Below are 19,109 nucleotides of genomic sequence, written 5' to 3' on the forward strand. Positions count from 1 at the left end.
ATCCCTCATTTTCACAGGAACATGTCTCTCCTGCACGCTAATCAACCTCTCTTTAAAAGCCTCCCACATATCAAATGTGGATTTACCTTCAAACAGCTGCTCCCAGTCTACATTCCCCAGCTCCTGCCGAATTTTGGTATAGTTGGCCTTCCCCCAATTTAGCACTCTTCCTTTGGGACCACTCTCGTCTTTGTCCATGAGTATTCTAAAACTTACGGAATTGTGATCACTATTCCCAAAGTAGTCCCCTACTGAAACTTCAACCGCCTGGCCGGGCTCATTCCCCAACACCAGGTCCAGTATGGCCCCTTCCCGAGTTGGACTATTTACATACTGCTCTAGAAAACCCTCCTGGATGCTCCTTACAAATTCTGCTCCATCTGGACCTCTAACACTAAGTGAATCCCAGTCAATGTTGGGAAAATTAAAATCTCCTATCACCACCACCCTGTTGCTCCTACATCTTTCCATAATCTGTTTACATATTTGTACCTCTATCTCACGCTCGCTGTTGGGAGGCCTGTAGTACAGCCCCAACATTGTTACCGCACCCTTCCTATTTCTGAGTTCTGCCCATATTGCCTCACTGCTCGAGTCCTCCATAGTGCCCTCCTTCAGCACAGCTGTGATATCCTCTTTGACCAGTAATGTAACTCCTCCACCCCTTTTACCTCCCTCACTATCCCGCCGGAAGCATCGATATCCTGGGATATTTAGTTGCCAATCATGCCCTTCGGCTTATCTGTCAGTCAAGATCTGTTTCAGCAACATGTGGCCAGAATTATAGAAAACGTGCCTGGGTGTATATGCATTGCCGTTGATATTGCAATAATGGGCAAAACCACAGAAAAACATGATTGAAATCGTCACTCACTGATGGCAGTAGCTCATCACGAAGGGCTTGTTTTTAACAGCAAGAAGTGCCAGGTGAATGTAAGTCAGATCAATTTCTTTGGCTTCATCTATTCAGATTGTGGAATCCATCCTGACCCAGGCAAAGTCGAAGATGTAAAGCATATGCCTAATCCACAAGACAGGAAAGATCTCCAGAGATGTCTTGGATTTTTCAAATTCTTAGCACCATATATTCGAAATTATCTGACAAAGCATCATCACTGAGAGAGCGTTTAAAGAATGACGTACCATATCTATGGCAGGAGGACCATATGTTAGAGTCTCTCAAACAAGCATTGTCAGCAGAAACCTGTACCCTGCAGTACTATGATCCAAGGAAGAAGAGAGCCCTGGAAGTCAACGCCTCACAGAAAGGGCTAGGAGCGTGCATCCTGCAGTTGCATTCGGGTCCAAATGTTTATCCTCAGCACAGTCCAATTACTCAAACATAGAGCGTGAAACACTGGTTCTGGTGTTTGGGATCACAAGATTCCACACTTACCTGTGGAAACCGACCACAAACCACTGGAGATGATCTGGCGCAAACCATTGACAAGGGCACCACCCCAACTACAGCAGCTCTTAGTGAAGGTACAGGAGTACAACTTTGACGTCTGCTGCAAACCAGGTACCAAAATGGTCACCTCAGATATGCTGAGCAGATTGCCAAACCTAAGCAAGAATGAAGAAGTTCCACTGGATCTACAAGTGGACAGCATGGACATCGAGGTGGAGGATGTACTCAAAATTGATTTATTGCATTTTGGTCAGCACAAATGTGATCAACTACAATCAGAAACAGCCCATGACCCACAACTGAAGGCACTTCCAGTGTCCAGGGCAAACACGTGTGCAGGAAATGCCTCCAGCTGCAGCTACTCGAAATCCGCATTTCGGATCTGGAGCAGCAGCTGGGGACACTGTGCAGCATCGGTGAGGCTGAAATCATCGTGGATAGCACGTACAGGGAGGTGGTCAGACCACAGGTAAAGACTGCTCAGGCAGAAAGGGAATGGGTGACTGCCAGGCAGAGTAGAAGAACTAGGCAGGTAGTGCAGGAGACCTCTGGGTCCATCTCCCTCTCTAACAGATTTTTCACTTTGGATACTGTTGGGGGAGATAGCTTCTCAGCGGAATGCAGCAAGAGCCAAGTCTGTGGCACATTGGATGGCTCAGCTGCACAGGAGGGGAGGAAAAGGAGTGGGAGAGCTATAGTGATAGGGGATTCTATCGTAAGGGGTACAGATAGGTGTTTCTGTGGCTGCAAACATGACTCCAGGATGGTATGTTGCCTCCCTGGTGCTCGGGTCACGGAGCGACTGCAGAACATTCTGAAGGGGAAGGGTGAACAGTCAGAGGTCGTGGTTCATATTGGTACCAATGACATAGGTAGAAAGAGGGATGAGGTCCTGCAACAAGAATTTAGGGAACTAGGTAGCAGATTAAAAAGCAAGACCTCAAAGGTTGTAATCTCTGGATTACTCCTGGTGCCACATGCTAGTGAGGATTGGAATAGGAGGATAGAGCAGATGAATGTGTGGCTGAAGACATGGTGCAGGAGGGAGGGCTTTAGTTTCCTGAATCACTGGGTCTGTTCATGGCGAAGGTGGGACCTGTACAAGTTGGATGGGTTGCACCTGAACCTGAACGGGACCAACATCCTTGCTGGGAGGTTTGTTCGTGCTGTTGGGGGTGGCGGGGGGGTGGTTTAAACTAATTTGGCAGGGGGATGGGATACAGAGTGGAAGTACAGTAGGGGGTGATGCACAGTCAAATATAGAAGAGAAACTAAGTCAGTCTAGAAGGCAGAGCAAATAGAGACCTGTTAAGGCACAAGCGAATAATGCAAGGCTGGATTGCATCTATTTTAAAGCAAGGAGTCTTACAAATAAGGCAGATGAATTGAGTGTGTTGATTAACACATGGGAATATCTTATTATTGCGATCACAGAGACCATGGTTGAGGGAAGGGCAGGACTGGCAGCTCAGTATTTCAGGATATAGAATCTTCAGGCATGACGGGGGGGTGGGTGTGCTGTAAAAGAGGAGGCGGCATTGCACTATTGATCAAGAGTCAATTACTGTAGTAAGGAGGGACGATATCTTAGATGGTTCCTCAAATGAGGCCATATCAGTAGAACTTAAAAACAAAAAGTGGGCAATCGCTTGGCTGGGAGTGTACTACAGGCCACCAAACAGTCAGCGAGAGACAGAGGAGCAGATATGTAGGCAAATGTCAGAGGTGTAAAAATAATAGGGTAATAATAGTAGGGGATTTCAACTTCCCCAATATCAACTGGGATCGTCTTAGTGTAAAAGGCTTAAAGGGGGCAGAATTCTTCAAGTGTATTCAGGAGAGCTTTTTGAGCCAGTAGGTAGAAAGTCCTCTGAATCTGCCATAAGCCTCCTTTTTTTTCCTCTTTGTAAAAGAGGAGGGGCAGTACTGGACCTAATCCTTGGGAATGAAGCTGGACAAGTGGTAGAAGTGTCAGTGGAGGAGCATTTCGGGGATAGTGACCATAACTCTGTAAGATTTAAGGTAGTTATGGAAAGGGACACAGATGGACCGGAAATAAAGGTACTGAATTGGGGGAAGGCCGATTTCAATATGATAAAACAGGATCTGGCCAAAGTGGACTGGCAGCAGCTACTTGTAGGAAAGTCTACATCAGACCAGTGGCAGTCATTCAAAAAGGAAATAATGAGAGTTCAGGGCCAACATGTTCATGTAAAGGTGAAGAGTAGGTCCAACAAGTCCAGGGAACCCTGGATGTCAAGGGATATAGAGGATTGGATAAGGAAAAAAAAGGAGGCTTATGGCAGATTCAGAGCGCTGAAAACAACGGAGGCCCTAAAGGAGTATAGAAAGTGTAGGGAGTACTTTAAAAAGTAATTAGGAGAGCAAAGAGGGGGCATGAAAAAACACTGGCCAGCAAGATAAAGGAAAATCCTAAGGCGTTTTATAAGTATATTAAGGGCATGAGGATAACCAGGGAAAGGGTAGGGCCCATTAGGGAGCAAAGTGGCAATCTGTGTGTGCGAAGCCGGAGGACATAGGTGTGGTTTTAAATAATTACTTTTCATCTGTGTTCATTATGAAGAAGGACGATGTAGGTGTAGAAATCAGGGAGGGGGATTGTGATATACTCAAACAAATTAGCATTGAAGGAGAGGAGTTTTTAGCGGTTTTAGCGGGCTTAAAAGTGGATAAATCCCTCTGCCCAGATGAGATGTATCCCAGGCTGTTAAGTGAGGCAAGGGAGGAGATAGCAGGGGCTCTGACACAAATTTTCAAATCCTCTCTGGCCACAGGAGAGGTGCCAGAGGACTGGAGGACAGGGGATAGCAGGGATGAACCAGGCAATTACAGGCTGGTGAGTCTAACATCAGTGGTAGGGAAACTATTGGAAAAAATTCTGAGGGACAGGATTAATCTCCACTTGGAGAGGCAACGATTAATCAGGGATAGTCAGCATGGCTTTGTCAGGGGGAGATCATGTCTAATAAACTTGATTGAATTTTTTGAGGAGGTGACTAGATGTGTAGATGAGGGTAAAGCAGTTGATGTAGTCTACATGAACTTCAGTAAGGCTTTTGAAAAGGTCCCGCATGGGAGATTGGTTTAAAAGGTAAGAGCCCATGGAAACCAGGGCAATTTGGCCAATTGGATCCAAAATTGGCTTAGTGGCAGAAGGCAGAGGGTGATGGTCGAGGGATGTTTTTGTGATTGGAAGCCTGTAACCAATGGTGTACCACAGGGATCGGTGTTGGGACCCTTGCTGTTTGTGGTGCATTTAGACGTGAATATAGGAGGTTTGATCAGTAAGTTGACACGAAAATTGGCAGTGTCATAAATAGTGAGGAGGAAAGCCTTAGATTACAGGATGATATAGATGAGCTGGTAAGATGGGCGGAGCAGTGGCAAATGGAATTTAATCCTGAGAAGTGTGAGGTGATGCATTTTGGGAGGACTATCAAGGCAAGGGAATATACAATGGGTGGTAGGACCCTAGGAAGTACAGAGGGTCAGAGGGACCTTGGTGTACTTGTCCATAGATCACTGAAGGCAGCAGCACAGGTAGATAAGGTGGTTAGGAAGGCATATGGGATACTTGCCTTTATTAGCTGAGGCATAGAATATAAGAGCAGGGAGGTTATGATGGCGCTGTATAAAGCACTAGTTAGGCCACAGCTGGCGTACTGTGGACAGTTCTGGGCACCACACTATAGGAAGGATGTGATTGCACTGGAGAGGGTGCAGAGGAGATTCACCAGGATGTTGCCTGGGCTGGAGCATTTCAGCTATGAAGAGAGACTGGATAGGCTAGGGTTGTTTTCCTTCGAGCAGAGAAGGCTGAGGAGGGACCTGATTGAGGTATACAAAATTATGAGGGGCATTGATAGGGTAGATAGGAAGAAACTTTTTCCCTTAGCAGAGGTGTCAATAACCAGGGGGCTTAGATTTAAGGTAAAGGAGAAGGAGGTTTAGAGGGGATTTGAGGAAAAACCTTTTCACCCAGAGGGTGGTTGGAATCTGGAACACACTGCCTGAAGAGGTGGTAGAGGCAGGAACCCTCACAACGTTTAAGAAGTATTTCGATGAGCACTTGAAACACCATAGCATACAGGGCTACGGGCCAAGTGCTGGAAAATGGGATTAGAATAGATAGGTGCTTGATGGCCAACACAGACACGATGAGCCGAAGGGCCTGTTTCTGTGCTGTATAACTCTATGACTCTATGACTGTGGAGAGCCATCATCGAAGGCTGGCCTGACATGATAAAAGAGGTGCCAGAAACCCTCAGATGCTTTTGGCCTTATAGAGAGGAACTCGGTATCTCGAGAGGCATCACCTTCAAGGGAAAACATGTGATTGTGCCCAAAGCTCTCCAACAGGACATCTTGTCACAACTTCACCAAGACCATATGGGCATAGAGCGAACTAGACGACTGGCATGAGACACTGTTTATTGACCAGGGATCAATGGTGACATCGAAAGGTTAGTGAGGGTGTGTGAGGCATGCCAGAGCCACCAGCCACAACAACGTAAAGAACCTCTATACCCTCAAGAGATTCCGTCAGTCCCTTGGTCCGAAATTGCCACTGATCCATTTTCCGTTAATGGAGAAAACTTTATCTTAGTCACTGATTATTTCTCCAAACTTCCAATTGTCAGACAGGTTAAAGACACTTTAAGTGCAGTCGTCGCAGACACACTGAGTGTCACATTCAGTCTATTCGGTGCACCTGAAGAAATCATTTCTGACAATGGGCCACAGTATACAGCAGACTTTTCAGGGATACGTGCGTCAAATGGGGTGTAAACCATGTGACGTCCTCACCATATTACCCCAGATCTAATGGTCTTGCCGAGCGAATGGTTCGCACAGTCAAAGCATTTATCCTGAAGTGTAGGACAACGAGACAAGATTTTCGTGTTGCCATGCTCCACCTCAGAGCTCCACCTATGGATATGGGCTTACCGTCACCAGCAAAGATCATGATTGGCAGACAAGTGGGAACAATTCTGCCAAGCCATCATCTATCCAAATTCTCTGAGATGCAGGAGACACTGCTCGCGAAACAGGGGAGAATGAAGATGGTGCATGACCGACATGCAGGGCAGAACTACCTCAGCTACACACAGGACATAAGGTCAGGGTCATACACCCCACAATGAGAACATGGTTACCCACAAAGGTATCCAAAGTATGCAGTGAGCCTAGGTCCGACGAGATTACAACAACTAATGGAGCAATGTTGAGGAGGAACTGAAGCCAACTAAGAGAAGTGTGCAATACTCCAACTGCGCACAGCGGACTCAAAAGAACATTCCATTGATGAAGGTGTGATGGAACAACACATTATGTATCCAGTGTACTCAGCTGTTTCTTGATATCATGTGGAGTGAATCGAATTGGCTGAAGACTGGAATTTGGGGACCTCAGGAGGAAGCCGCGATGTATCATCCACTTGGTACTCTGGCTAAAGATGGCTGAAAATACTTCATCCTTGTCTTTTGCACTCACTTGCTGGACTCCCCCATCATTGAGGATGGGGATGTTCATGGAGCCTCCTCCTCCTGTTAGTTGTTTAATTGTTCAAAACCATTCACAACTGGATGTGGCAGGACAGCAGAGCTTTGATCTGTTCCTTTGGTTATGGAATTGCTGAGCTATGTCTATCACATGCTGCTTCCATTCTTTAGCAAGCATATATTCCCATGTTGTAACTTCACCAGGTTGGCACCTCATCTTTAGGTATGCCTGATGCTGTTCCTGGAATGCTCTCCTACACTTCTCATTGAACTAGGGTTGGTCCCCTGGCTTGATGGTAATAGGGTGAGGGATATGCTGGGCCATGATGGTGGTGGAATACAATTCTGCTGCTGCTGATGGGCCACAGCACCTCATAGATGCTCAGTTTTCAGCTGTTGGATCTCTTCTGAATCTATCCCATTTAGCACAGTGGTAGTGCCACACAACACAATGGAGGCTGACCCAGTGTGAAGACAGGATTTCATCTGTGCAAGGACTGTATGTCAGTCACTTTTACAAATACTGTCATGGACAGATGCATCTGCAACAGGTGGATTGGTGAGGAATTTTACCTTAGGCGGACGGGAGTTCTCCACCGACGTAAAAGTTGGTGATGAACCCACCGTCTTACTGAAGCAGGCCGGCAGCTCTTAGTCCAAGCAGTGCCACTGGAAGTGGTGGCCACTGCTGGGACTGGAGCCCAGCCGATCAAGAAGGATGCCATGGAGCCAGGATACACGGTAGGTTTTGGATGCCTCACCAGGGTGATCGGTCATGCCCCAGTGAGACAAGGGTGGCGATGAGGGAGATGAGGGAGATAGAGATGATGAAACAAAAAAGAGGATGTATGATGCACGTCAGGTGAACACATCAGATGAGAACCAGGCCATATACAATAAGTTGAGAAGGGAAGTGAAGAGAAAAATAAGACTGGCAAAGAGAGAATATGAAAATAGAATGGCAGTCAACATAAAAGGGAACCCAAAGATCTTCTACCAGCATGGAAATAGTAAGCAAGTAGTAAGAGGAGTGGGGTCTATTAGGGACAGGGAGCGTAATAATGCTTACAGGCACAGGGCAAGGCTAATATACTTAATGAGTACCTTGTATCAGTGTTCATGAAGGAAATGGAAGCTGACAAAATATCAGTAGAAGCGGAGAGAGGAGAGGCAATGGATAGTTAAGATCGAGAGGAAGGAGGTACTAAAAAGACTGGCTGTGCTGAGGGTAGGTAAGTCACCTGGTCCAGATGACTTGCATCTCAGGTTGCTAAAGGAAGTGAGGATGGAGATAGCGGAAAGGCTTTCCATAATCTTCCAAACTTCCCTGTAAATGGATGGAAATGCCAAAGGATTGGACAGTGGCAAATGTAACACCCTTATTCAAGAAAGGTGTAACGACAGTCCTAGCAAATACAGGTCCGTTAGTTTAACATCAGTGTTGATAAGGTTTTAGAAACTATATTCAGGGAAAATATCAACGGACACTTAAAGAGGTTTGAATTAATTAAGGATAGCCAGCATGGATTTGTAAAAGGCAGATTGATCATGCTTGACAAAACTAATTGAATTTTTTGATGAAGTAACAGAGAAGGTTGATGATGCAGTGAATGTTGTTTATATGGATTTTAAGAAAGAATTTGATAAGGTACCACATAAAAGCCTGGTTAAGAAAATTGAAGCTCATGGAATAGGAGGGTCAGTGTCCAATTAGATAAAAAGAATTGGCTTATGGGCAGAAAACAGCGAATTGTGGTAAATGGTTGCTTTTCAGACTGGAGGATGGTCCCAAGGGTCAATGCTGGGACCACTGCTTTTTTGGATATATATATATGGCTTGTATCTTGGAATACAGAGTAGAATCTCAAGATTTGCTGGCGACAGCAAACATGGAGGCACGGCAAACATTGAGGATGATGTGAACCACCGCCCAAACAGGACATAAATAGGCTAGAGGTGGCAGATGGAATTTAATAGTGACAAATGTGAGGTGATGTATTTTGGTAGATGGAATAGGGACAGGCAATATATACTTAATGGCACAGTTCTAAAGAGGGTACAGGAATATGGGATCTGGGGAATTCATAATTAGAGGCATTGAGTACAAAAGCAGGGAAGTTATGCTGAACCTTTATAAAGCCCTGGTTAGGCCCCAAATGAAGTACTGTGTCTAGTTCTGGTCACCACACTTTAGGAAGGGTGTGAGGGTCCTTGAGAGGGTGCAGAGGAGATTTACCAGAATTGTTCCAGGGATGGAGGATTTTAGTTACAAGGTTAGGTTGGAAAAGCTGGGTTTGTTAGGAGATTGAGGGGAGATTTGAGAGAAGTTAACAAGATTATGACAGGCTTAGATAAGTTAGACAAGGAAAAGCTGTTCCCATTAACTAATGGACACAGACTGAAAGTTTTGGGAATGAGATGCAGGGGGAATATGAGGAAGCACGTTTTATGCAGTGGGTGGTAATGACCTGGAACTCGCTGCCCAGAAAGGTGGTGGAAGCGGAGACGATCAATGACTTCAAAAGGAAGTTGGATGGCCAGCTGAGAGAAATAGACTTGCAGGGCTATGGGGATCGAGCCAGGGAATGGGTCTGACAGCATAGCTCTGTGGAGAGCTGGCATGGACTCGATGGGCCGAATGTCCTCCTTCTGTGCCGTAAATGACTCTATGACTCTCTGATCCTCACATCCTTTCTAGTGCGGTGACGGAATCGGCATGCAATACTTTAGTTGTGGCCTAACCAGAACTTCATACAGGTTTGGCATAACTTCCCTGCTTTTGTATTCAATACGTCTATTTATGAAGCCCAAGATCCCACATAAGGTTTGCAAACTCTCTCAGTGTGTCCTGCCACCTTACAAAATCTATGCGTATAAACCTCCAGGTCCCTTTGTAACAGTACACTCTTTAAAAATGTATCATTTAGTCTATATTGCCTCTCCCTGTCCTTTCTGCCAAAATGCATCACCTCACACTTCTCTGTATTGAATTCCATCTGCCACTTGCCTTATTATTCTGATAGCCTATCTATGTCATGTTGCAGTCGATAGGTATCATCTTCACTGTTTGCCACACCTCCAAGTTTGGTATCATCGGCAAATTTTGAAATTATATTCTGTATTCCAATATCCAAGCCATTTACATATCTCAAAAAAAGCGGTGGTCCCAGCACTGAACCTTAAGGAACACCACTGTTTACCATCCTCCAGTCTGGAAAAACAACCATTTATCACAACTTGCTGTTTTCTGTCCTTAAGCCAATTTTTTTATCCAGGCTGACACTGACCCTCCTATTCTATAAGCCTCACTTTTGTTAAACAGCCATTTATGTGGCACTTTGGTCAAATACTTTCTTAAAATCCATATAAACAACATCCATTGCTTTCCCTTCATCAACCTTTTCTATTAATTCATCAAAAACTTCAATTAGTTTAGTCAAGCAGAATCTCCCTTTACAAATCCATGCTGGCTCTCCATAATTAACTCAAACCTCTCCAAGTGCCTGTTGATTTTTTTCCCTGATTATTGTTTCTAAAACCTTCTCCACCAATGATGTTAAACTACCTGGCCTGCAGTTAATAGGAATGTCCTTACACATTTTCTTGAATAAGGGTGTCACATTTGATACTCTCCAATCATCTGGCACTTCCCCCATATCTAGGGAAGTTTGGAAGATTATGGCAAGCCCTTCCATTATCTCCACTCCCACTTCCTTTAGCATCCTGGGATGCAAGCCATGCGGACCAGGTGATTTATCCACTCTCAACATAGCCAGCCTTTGCAGTACATCCTGCCTATCAATTTTCACCCCATCCATTACCTCCAACATCTCTGCCTCTACCTATATTTTGCAGCATTCTCTGCCTTAGGAAACACCAACACAAAGTGCTGATTAAGTATTCTAGCCTTGCCCTGTGCCTCTAAGCATATCTCACCCCCTTTGACCCTTGGTCACACCCGCCTCTTGCTACCCTACTTGTTACATGCCAGTCAAAGATTTTTGGGTTCCCTGGCTTTCTACTGTCATATTCTCTCTTTGCCAGTCTTATTTTCCTCTTCACTACCCCTTTCAACCTATTGTATTTGACCTGGTTTTTGCTTGAAGAATTCACCTATCATGCATCATACACGCTTTTTTTTTGTTTCATCATATTCTCTATCTCCCTCATCAACCAACGAGCCCTTTTCTTGGTTCCTCTTTCACCCTTGTTGGCATGTACCTGAAGCATCTCTTTCTTAAAGATGACCCATTGCTCTGATACAGCCCTTCCTGTCAGTCTTCGTTCCATTCTACCTTGGCTAGATCCCTTCTCATTGCATTGAAATTAGCTCTCTTCTAGGCATTCTACCTTATTTTGTTCCTTGCTTTTCTGCTTTACTAGTCTAAACCTTATGATACGATGATCACTCTTTCTGAAGTGCTCTCCACAGACACTTGGTCCACTTGGTCCATCTCCTTTCCCAGCACCAGATCTAGCCACACCTCTTTTCTAGATGGGCTGAGAACATACTGATTAAGGAAGTTCTCCTGAACACATTGGTGCTCCTCTCTTGTATTATCTCCTGGTTCCCACACCCCTGCTAAGTTAGTTTAAACCCTCCGCAATCGCACAAGAAAATCGTCCCACAGCTCTGTTCAGGTGCAACCTGTCTGGTCTGTACAGGTCCCACCTTCTCCAGAACTGGTCCCAGTGCCCCAGGAATCTAAAGCCCTAAAGATGTGAGGAAGAATTTTTTTACACAGTGAGTGGTAATGACCTGGAACTCACTGCCTGCGAGCGTGTGTGGTGGAAGCAGAAACAATGAATGATTTTGAAAGGAAATCGGATGGGCCCTTGAGGGAAGTAAACTTGCAGGGCTAAGGGGATAGAACTGGTGAATGGGACTGATTGGATTTCTCTACATGGACTCAATGGGCCAAATGGCCTCCTTATATGCTGTAATGACTCTATGTCTCTGTATTGTGACAATTGTGGAGGTGCAGGAAAAGCTACTGGCAAGTTTAAATATGGGTTGAATGTTCAGGATGATGGCCAAGAAGTGAGGCCCATGGACTGGCAGAATGGGGTGAAAGAATGGAGGGTTAGAAAGAACAGTGCAAGTACTGATAGTGGATCTGGAAGTGACTCTTGCATCAAGAAATATTCACATAGCGGAGAAAGAACCTCTAATAGTGCAAGAGAGAGATCTCGCTGTAGTGGTACCTACAAACATAAATGTGCAAACCAAGGCCACAGCTTGAATAGATTAGACAATGAAATAAAGGCCACAGAACAGTCTTGGGACAGAACGAGAAGCAAAAGTCCTCATGATTGTCAGGTTTTGGTGGCTGGCAATAAACTTGGGATAAACTAAGAGAGGCAAAAACAAAGAGAATTGGATAGTTGGAGAGTGCATGGAGTTTACTCTGAGGTACCAGATGAGGGGCAACCAGCTTTGTCACATAAGTGGATTTGTACAGAAAAATTTCTTGAAGATCACAGAATTACACAATCAGAGAATCATTACAGTGCAGAAGGAGGCCATTCGGCCCATCGTGTCTGCACTGGCTCTCTGATAGAGCAATTCCCTCAGTTCCATTCCCTCGCCTTCTCCCCATAACCCTGCACATTCTTCCTTTTCATATAACTGTCTAATTCCCTTTTGAATGCTTTAATTGAAGCTGCCTCCACCACGCTCTCAGGCAGCGCACTCCAGACCTTAACCACTCACTGCGTAAAAAAGTTTTTCCTCATGTTACTTTTGTTTCTCTTACCAAATACTTTAAATCTGTGCCCTCTCGTTCTCGATCCTTTCACGAGTGGAAACAGTTTCCCTCTATCTACTCTGTCCAGACCGCTTGTGATTTTGAAAGAGGTGGTGGCGTAGTGGTATTTTCACTGGACTTGTAACCCAGAGACCCAGGGTATTGCTCTGGGGACATGGGTTCAAATCCCACCATACCAGAAGGTGGAATTTGAATTCAATTAATAAATCTGGAATTAAAAAGCTAGTCTAATGATGGCCATGAAACCATTGTCGATTGTTGTAAAAACTCATCTGTCATAGAGAGATACAGCACTGAAACAGGCTGACCAACAACCACCCATTTATACTAATCGGACATTCCCTACCATGACCCCACCATTCTCCTACCACCTACCTACACTAGGGGCAATTTACCTATCAACCTGCAAGTCTTTGGCCGTGGGAGGAAACCAGAGCATCCAGTGGAAACCCACACGGTCACAGAGCGAACTTGTAAACTCCAAACAGGCACTCCCCAGAACCGAACGCGGGTCACTGGAGCTGTGAAGCTGTGGTGCTAATCACTACACCACTGTGCCGCCCTACTTGTTCACTAGTGCCCTTTAGGGAAGAAAATCTGCTGGTCTACATGTGATTCCAGACCCACAACAATGTGGTTAACTCTTACATGCCCTCTGAAATGGCCTAGCAAGCCACTCAGTTGTATCTAACTGCTACAAAGTCAATAAAGAGTGAAACCGGATGGACCACCCAGCAACGACCTACGCACCGGAAACGACAACAGCAAACCCAGCCCTGTCGACCCTGCGAAGTCCTCCTTACTAACATCTGGGGGCTTGTGCCAAAGTTGGGAGAGCTGTCCCACAGACTAGTCAATCAACATACTCACAGTATCATATCTTACAGATAATGTCCCAGACACTGCCTTCACAAACCCGGGTATGTCCTATCCCATGGGGCAGGACAGACCCAGCAGAGGTGGCAGCACAGTGGTATACAGTCGGGAGTTGACCTGGGAGTCCTCAACATCGACTCCAGACCCCATGAAGTCTCATGGCATCAGGTCAAACATGGATAAGGAAACCTCCTGCTGATTACCACCTACCGTCCTCCCTCAGCTGATGAGTCAGTACTACTCCATGTTGAACACCACTTGGAGGAAGCACTGAGGGTGGCAAGGGTGCAAAATGTACTCTGGGTGGGGGAAAGCAATGTCCATCACCAAGAGTGGCTCAGTAGCACCACGACTGACCAAGTCCTAAAGGACATAGCTGCTAGACTGGGTCTGTGGCAGGTGGTGAAAGAACCAACCAGAGGGAAAAACATACTTGACCTCATCCTCACCAATCTGCCTGCCAGAGATGCAGCTGTCCTTAGCAATATTAGTAGGAATGACCACCGTACAGTCTTTGTGGAGATGAAGTCTCGCATTCACATTGCGGATACCCACCATTATATGAAGGACATATCTGCCAGGTGGCGAATGAATTAACAAGAGCGAAAAACCTACTTGACCTTGTCCCCACCAATCTACCTGTTACAGATGTATCTGTCCAATGACAGCACTGGTAACGGTGACCACTGCACAATCCTCATGGAGGCAAAGTCCTGTCTTTACATTGAGGATACTCCCCATCGTGTTGTGTGGCACTACAACCATGCTAAATGGGATAGATTCAGAACAGATCTAGCAATGCAAAACTGGGCATCCATGAGGCGCTGTGGACCATCAGCAGCAGCAGAATTGTACTCAACCACAATCTGTAACCTCATGGCTTGGCATATCCCCCACTCTACCATTACTATCAAGTGGGGAGACCAACCCTGGTTTAATGAAGAGTGCAGGAGGGCCTGCCAGGAGCAGCACCAGGCATACCTCAAAATGAGGTGTCAGCCTGGTGAAACTACAACCCAGGTCTACTTGCGTGCCAAACTGCGTAAGCAGCATGCAATAGACAGAGCTCAGCAATCCCATAACCAACGGATCAGATCTAAGCTCTGCAGTCCTGCCACATCCAGCTGTGAATGGTGGTGGACAATTAAACAACTAACTGGAGGAGGTGGCTCCACAAATATCTCCATCCTCAATGATGGGGGAGCCCAGCACATCAGTGCGAAAGACAAGGCTGAAGCATTTGCAACAATCGTCAGCCAGAAGTGCCGAGTTGATGATCTATCTCGGCTCCCTCCTGAAATCCCCAGCATCACAGATGCCAGTCTTCAGCCAATTCGATTCACTCCACGTGATATCAAGAAACGACTGAAGGCACTGGATACTGCAAAGACTATGGGCCCTGACAACGTTCTGGCAATAGTACTGAAGACCTGTGCTCCAGAACTTGCCGCACCCCTAGCCAAGCTGTTCCAGTAAACAAAAAGCAAGACTAGTCCAACCCAGCCAATTACCGCCCCATCAGTCTACTCTCAATCATCAGTAAAGTGATGGAAGGTGTCATCGACAATGCTATCAAGCGGCACTTGCTTAGCAATAACCTGTTCAGTGACGCTCAGTTTGGGTTCTGCCAGGGCCACTCATCTCCTGACCTCATTACAGCCTTGATTCAAACATGGACAAAAGAGCTGAACTGAAGAGGTGAGGTGAGAGTTGACTGCCCTTGACATCAAGACAACATTTGACAGAGTATGGCATCAAGGAGCCCTAGCAAAACTGGAGTCAATGTGAATCAGGAGGAAAACTCTCCGCTGGTTGGAGTCATACCTAGTGTAAAGGAAGATTGTTGTGGTTGTTGGAGATCAATCATCTGAGCTCCAGGAGATCACTGCAAGAGTTCCTCAGAGAAGTGTCCTAGGCCCAACCATCTTCAGCTGCTTCATCAATAACCTTCCTTCAATCATAAGGTCAGAAGTGGGGATGTTTGCTGATGATTGTACAATGGTCAGCACCATTTGCGACTCCTCAGATACTGAAGCAGTCTGTGTAGAAATGCAGCAAGACCTGGACAATATCCAGGCTTGGGCCGTTAAGTGGCAAGTAACATTCGCACCATACAAGTGCCAGGCAATGACCATCTCCAACAAGAGAGAATCTAACCATCTTCCCTTGACATTCAATGGCATTATGATCGCTGAATCCCCCACGATCAACATCCTGGGGGTTACTATTGACCGGAAATGGAACTGGACCTGCCACATAATTACCATGGCTACAGGAGCAGGTCAGAGGCTGGGAATTCTGCGGCGAGTAATTCACCTCCTGACTCCCCAAACCTGTCCACCATCTACAAGGCACAAGTCAGGAGTGTGATGGAATACTCTCCACTTGCCTGGATGGGTGCAGCTCCAACAACACTCAAGAAGCTCGACACCATCCAGGACAAAGCAACCGGCTTGATTGGCACTCCATGAACAAACATTCGCTCCCTCCACACCAACGCACAATGGCAGCAGTGTGTACCATCTACAAGATGCACTGCATCAACGCACCAAGGCTCTTTAGACAGCACCTTCCAAACCCATGACCTCTACCACCTAGATGCAGCTGATGCATGGGAACATCACCACCTGCCAGTTCCCCTCCAAGCCACACATTATCCTGACTTGGAAATCTATCGCCGTTCCTTCATTGTCACTGGGTCAAAATCCTGCAACTCCCTTCCTAACAGCACTGTGGGTGTACCTACACCATATGGACTGCAGCAGTTCAAGAAGGCAGCTCACCACCACCTTCTCAAGGGCAATTACGGATGGGCAATAAATGCTGGCCTGGCCAGTGACGCCCACATCCCATGAAACAAATAAAAAAAGACTGAAACTGTGGTGGTTGGGTTAGGAGATGCATGTTTTGTAATGCGTGTCTGTGTAAATAAAGAGCTTATAAAAGTCACCACCAGGCTCTTGGGAGTATAACAGACCAAGTAATTATGGCAGATTGCCTTCCCTAAAATTGAATCAGATGGGTTTTTATCGACAATCTAGGAGTTTTATGGTTACTAAGACTAGCTTTTTATTCCAGATTTAAGTTGTTCAGCTGTTCTGGTGGAACTTGAATTCTGTCTTCAGAGAATTAGTCCAGATCTTGGGACTGATAGTCCAACAACATAACCACGATGCTACCATAAACTTACAGAGAAGACTGTACCGAGTGGAGACTTAGATCCGCACTCTACCACACTTCTTCCAAATAGAGGATTCAAATATAACAAAGATCTTTGAACATGAAGTGTTATTTTTCTCTTTTGAACAAAGAAATTACAAAATTAAATCCCCCCCCCCCCCAATGCCTTGCATTAGAACTTATTCAGCTGTCATTATTTAACAAGATTGTTCCTACCTTGCAACAGCGACCACTCAATATTCTGACCGTCAAGTCTTTGCAAATAGATTCTGTCAACTCAGAGTCAATGTGTGGCAGATAAAGGCTTCGAAAGAGGCAGGGAGCTGCCTCACTCACTGGGTCCAAACCAACAGGATACACAGCCAGTTATCACTCCCTGCCCTGCTGTCACATGGCCTGCTTATCACTGGCCACCAGCACATTCGATCCTCAGAAAACCGTCAATAATTCCAGCATTTTATCTGAACAGTGCAAACTGCAACAGGCCTTGCATGCCTGTCGACTTAGTCTTCAAGGCAAAAACTACTTCAGAGAGAATTGTTTGTGGGGATTTTCACCCTCCTTATCAGGCCTGCTGCGTATTTCAAAAGAATAAGAGAAGATTAGCAAAAATGAAAGTTCACGGAATTGGAGATAGTCTTTTGACTTGGTTGGGAAATTGGTTGGCAGGTTGGAGACAAAGAGTGGGGATTAAGGATAGGCAATCTGACTGGCAGGATGTGACAAGTGGGGATACCCAGAATCTAGATGTTCATCATATAGATCAATGACTTGGATGAAGGAATAGACAGTTGTATATCCAAGTTTACAGACAGCACTCAATTAGGACAGACAGTAAATAATGCAGATGGAAGTAGGAAATCACAAAGGAACATAGACAGATTAAGTGAATAGGCATAATTATGGCAGATGGAGTCAATGTGAACAAGAGTATGATCATCTTTGGAGCCAAGAAAGGTAAATTCTAAAGCATTTTCTAAATGGTGAGAAACTAGGAATTGTAGAGGAGTAAATAGATTTGGGAGACTTTTAAAGCAAGTGGGCAGATACAACAAGCAATTGAAAAGGGTAATGGAATGTTGATGTTCATCTCAAGGGGCCTGGAAACCCTGTGCTTGCTGATCTACATTCAGTAAGTGGTCTGACAATGCCTCAAATCCAAAATTCTTATCCAATTTCTGTAACCTCTTCTAGCTTGCCAGCCCTCAGAGGTGTGGCTCAGCTTGTAGCCCTCTTGTCTCTAAGTTAAAAGGCTGTGGGTTCAAGTCCCGCCCCAACGCTTGAGCCTTAAAATCAATGGTGACAGTGCAGTAGTGAGGAAATGCAACACTGTTGGAGGTGTGTTTTTCAGATGAGATGTCAAACTGAGACTGCGTCTGTTTTCACTGGTGGATATAAAAGATCCATTGGTGCCATTTTGAGTAAGGGAGTTCTCCCTGGTGTTATGGCTAATATTTACCCCTCAATCTACATCACAAAAATAGATGATCTGATCGTTATCACATTGCCATTTGAGGGACCTTGCTGTGTACAAAATGGCTCCACTTCAAAAGTACACTGAATGGGATAAAAATTGATTGAGGAAGTGTTAGAAAGGCTGACTGTACTTAAAATTGATAAGTCACCAGGATCAGATCAGATGCCTCTGAGGATACTGAAGGAAGTAAGGGTGGAAATTGCAAAGACACTGATCATAATTTTCCAATCCTCCTTAGATACATGAGTGGTGCCAGAGGACTGGAGAATTGCAAATGTTACACCCTTGTTCAAAAAAGGATGCAAGGACAAACCCAGCAACTACAGGCCAGTCAGTTTAACCTCAGTGGTGGGAAGGCTTTTAGAAACAATAATCTGGGACAAAATTAACTGTCACTTGGACAAATGTAGATTAATTAAGGAAAACCAGCATGGATTTGTTAAAGGTAAATCGTGTTTAACCAATTTGATTGAGTTTCTTGATGAAATAACAGAGAGGGTTGATGAGGGTAATGCAGTTGATGTGGTTTACATGGACTTCCAAAAGTAGTTTGATAAGGTGCTATATAACAGGGTTGCCATAAAAGTTAGAGCCCATGCAATATCAGGAACAGTGGAAGCATGGATACAAAGTTGGCTGAGTAACAGGAAATAGAGAATAGTGGTGAATGGTTGTTTTTCAGACTGGAGGAAGATTCCCAGGGGTCAGTATTAGGACAACTATTTTTCCTAATCTATATTAATGACCTAGACTTGGGTGTACAGGGCACAGTTCCAAAATTTGCAGAAGACACAAAACTTCAAAGTACTGTCAACTGTGAGGAGGACAGTGATAGACTTCAAGAAGACATAGATAGGCTGGTGGAATGGTCGGAC

At 45.3% G+C, this 19,109-nt stretch overlaps 1 protein-coding gene across 3 annotated transcripts in view; it reads right to left on the reverse strand.

Annotated features, from left to right (window-relative positions):
• maptb (microtubule-associated protein tau b) overlaps positions 1–17,090 on the reverse strand; it is a 554,848-nt gene extending 537,758 nt beyond the window's left edge. For all 3 annotated transcript variants that reach the window (XM_068013095.1, XM_068013097.1, XM_068013094.1), the window contains exon 1: positions 16,974–17,090. The gene's annotated coding sequence lies outside the window, so the exon portion shown is untranslated. The remainder of the gene's footprint in view (positions 1–16,973) is intronic.
• Between the last annotated feature and the right edge of the window lie 2,019 nt (positions 17,091–19,109).

This window comes from Heterodontus francisci, chromosome 33 (genome assembly GCF_036365525.1).
Source record: "Heterodontus francisci isolate sHetFra1 chromosome 33, sHetFra1.hap1, whole genome shotgun sequence".
Classification (NCBI taxonomy): domain Eukaryota; kingdom Metazoa; phylum Chordata; class Chondrichthyes; order Heterodontiformes; family Heterodontidae; genus Heterodontus; species Heterodontus francisci.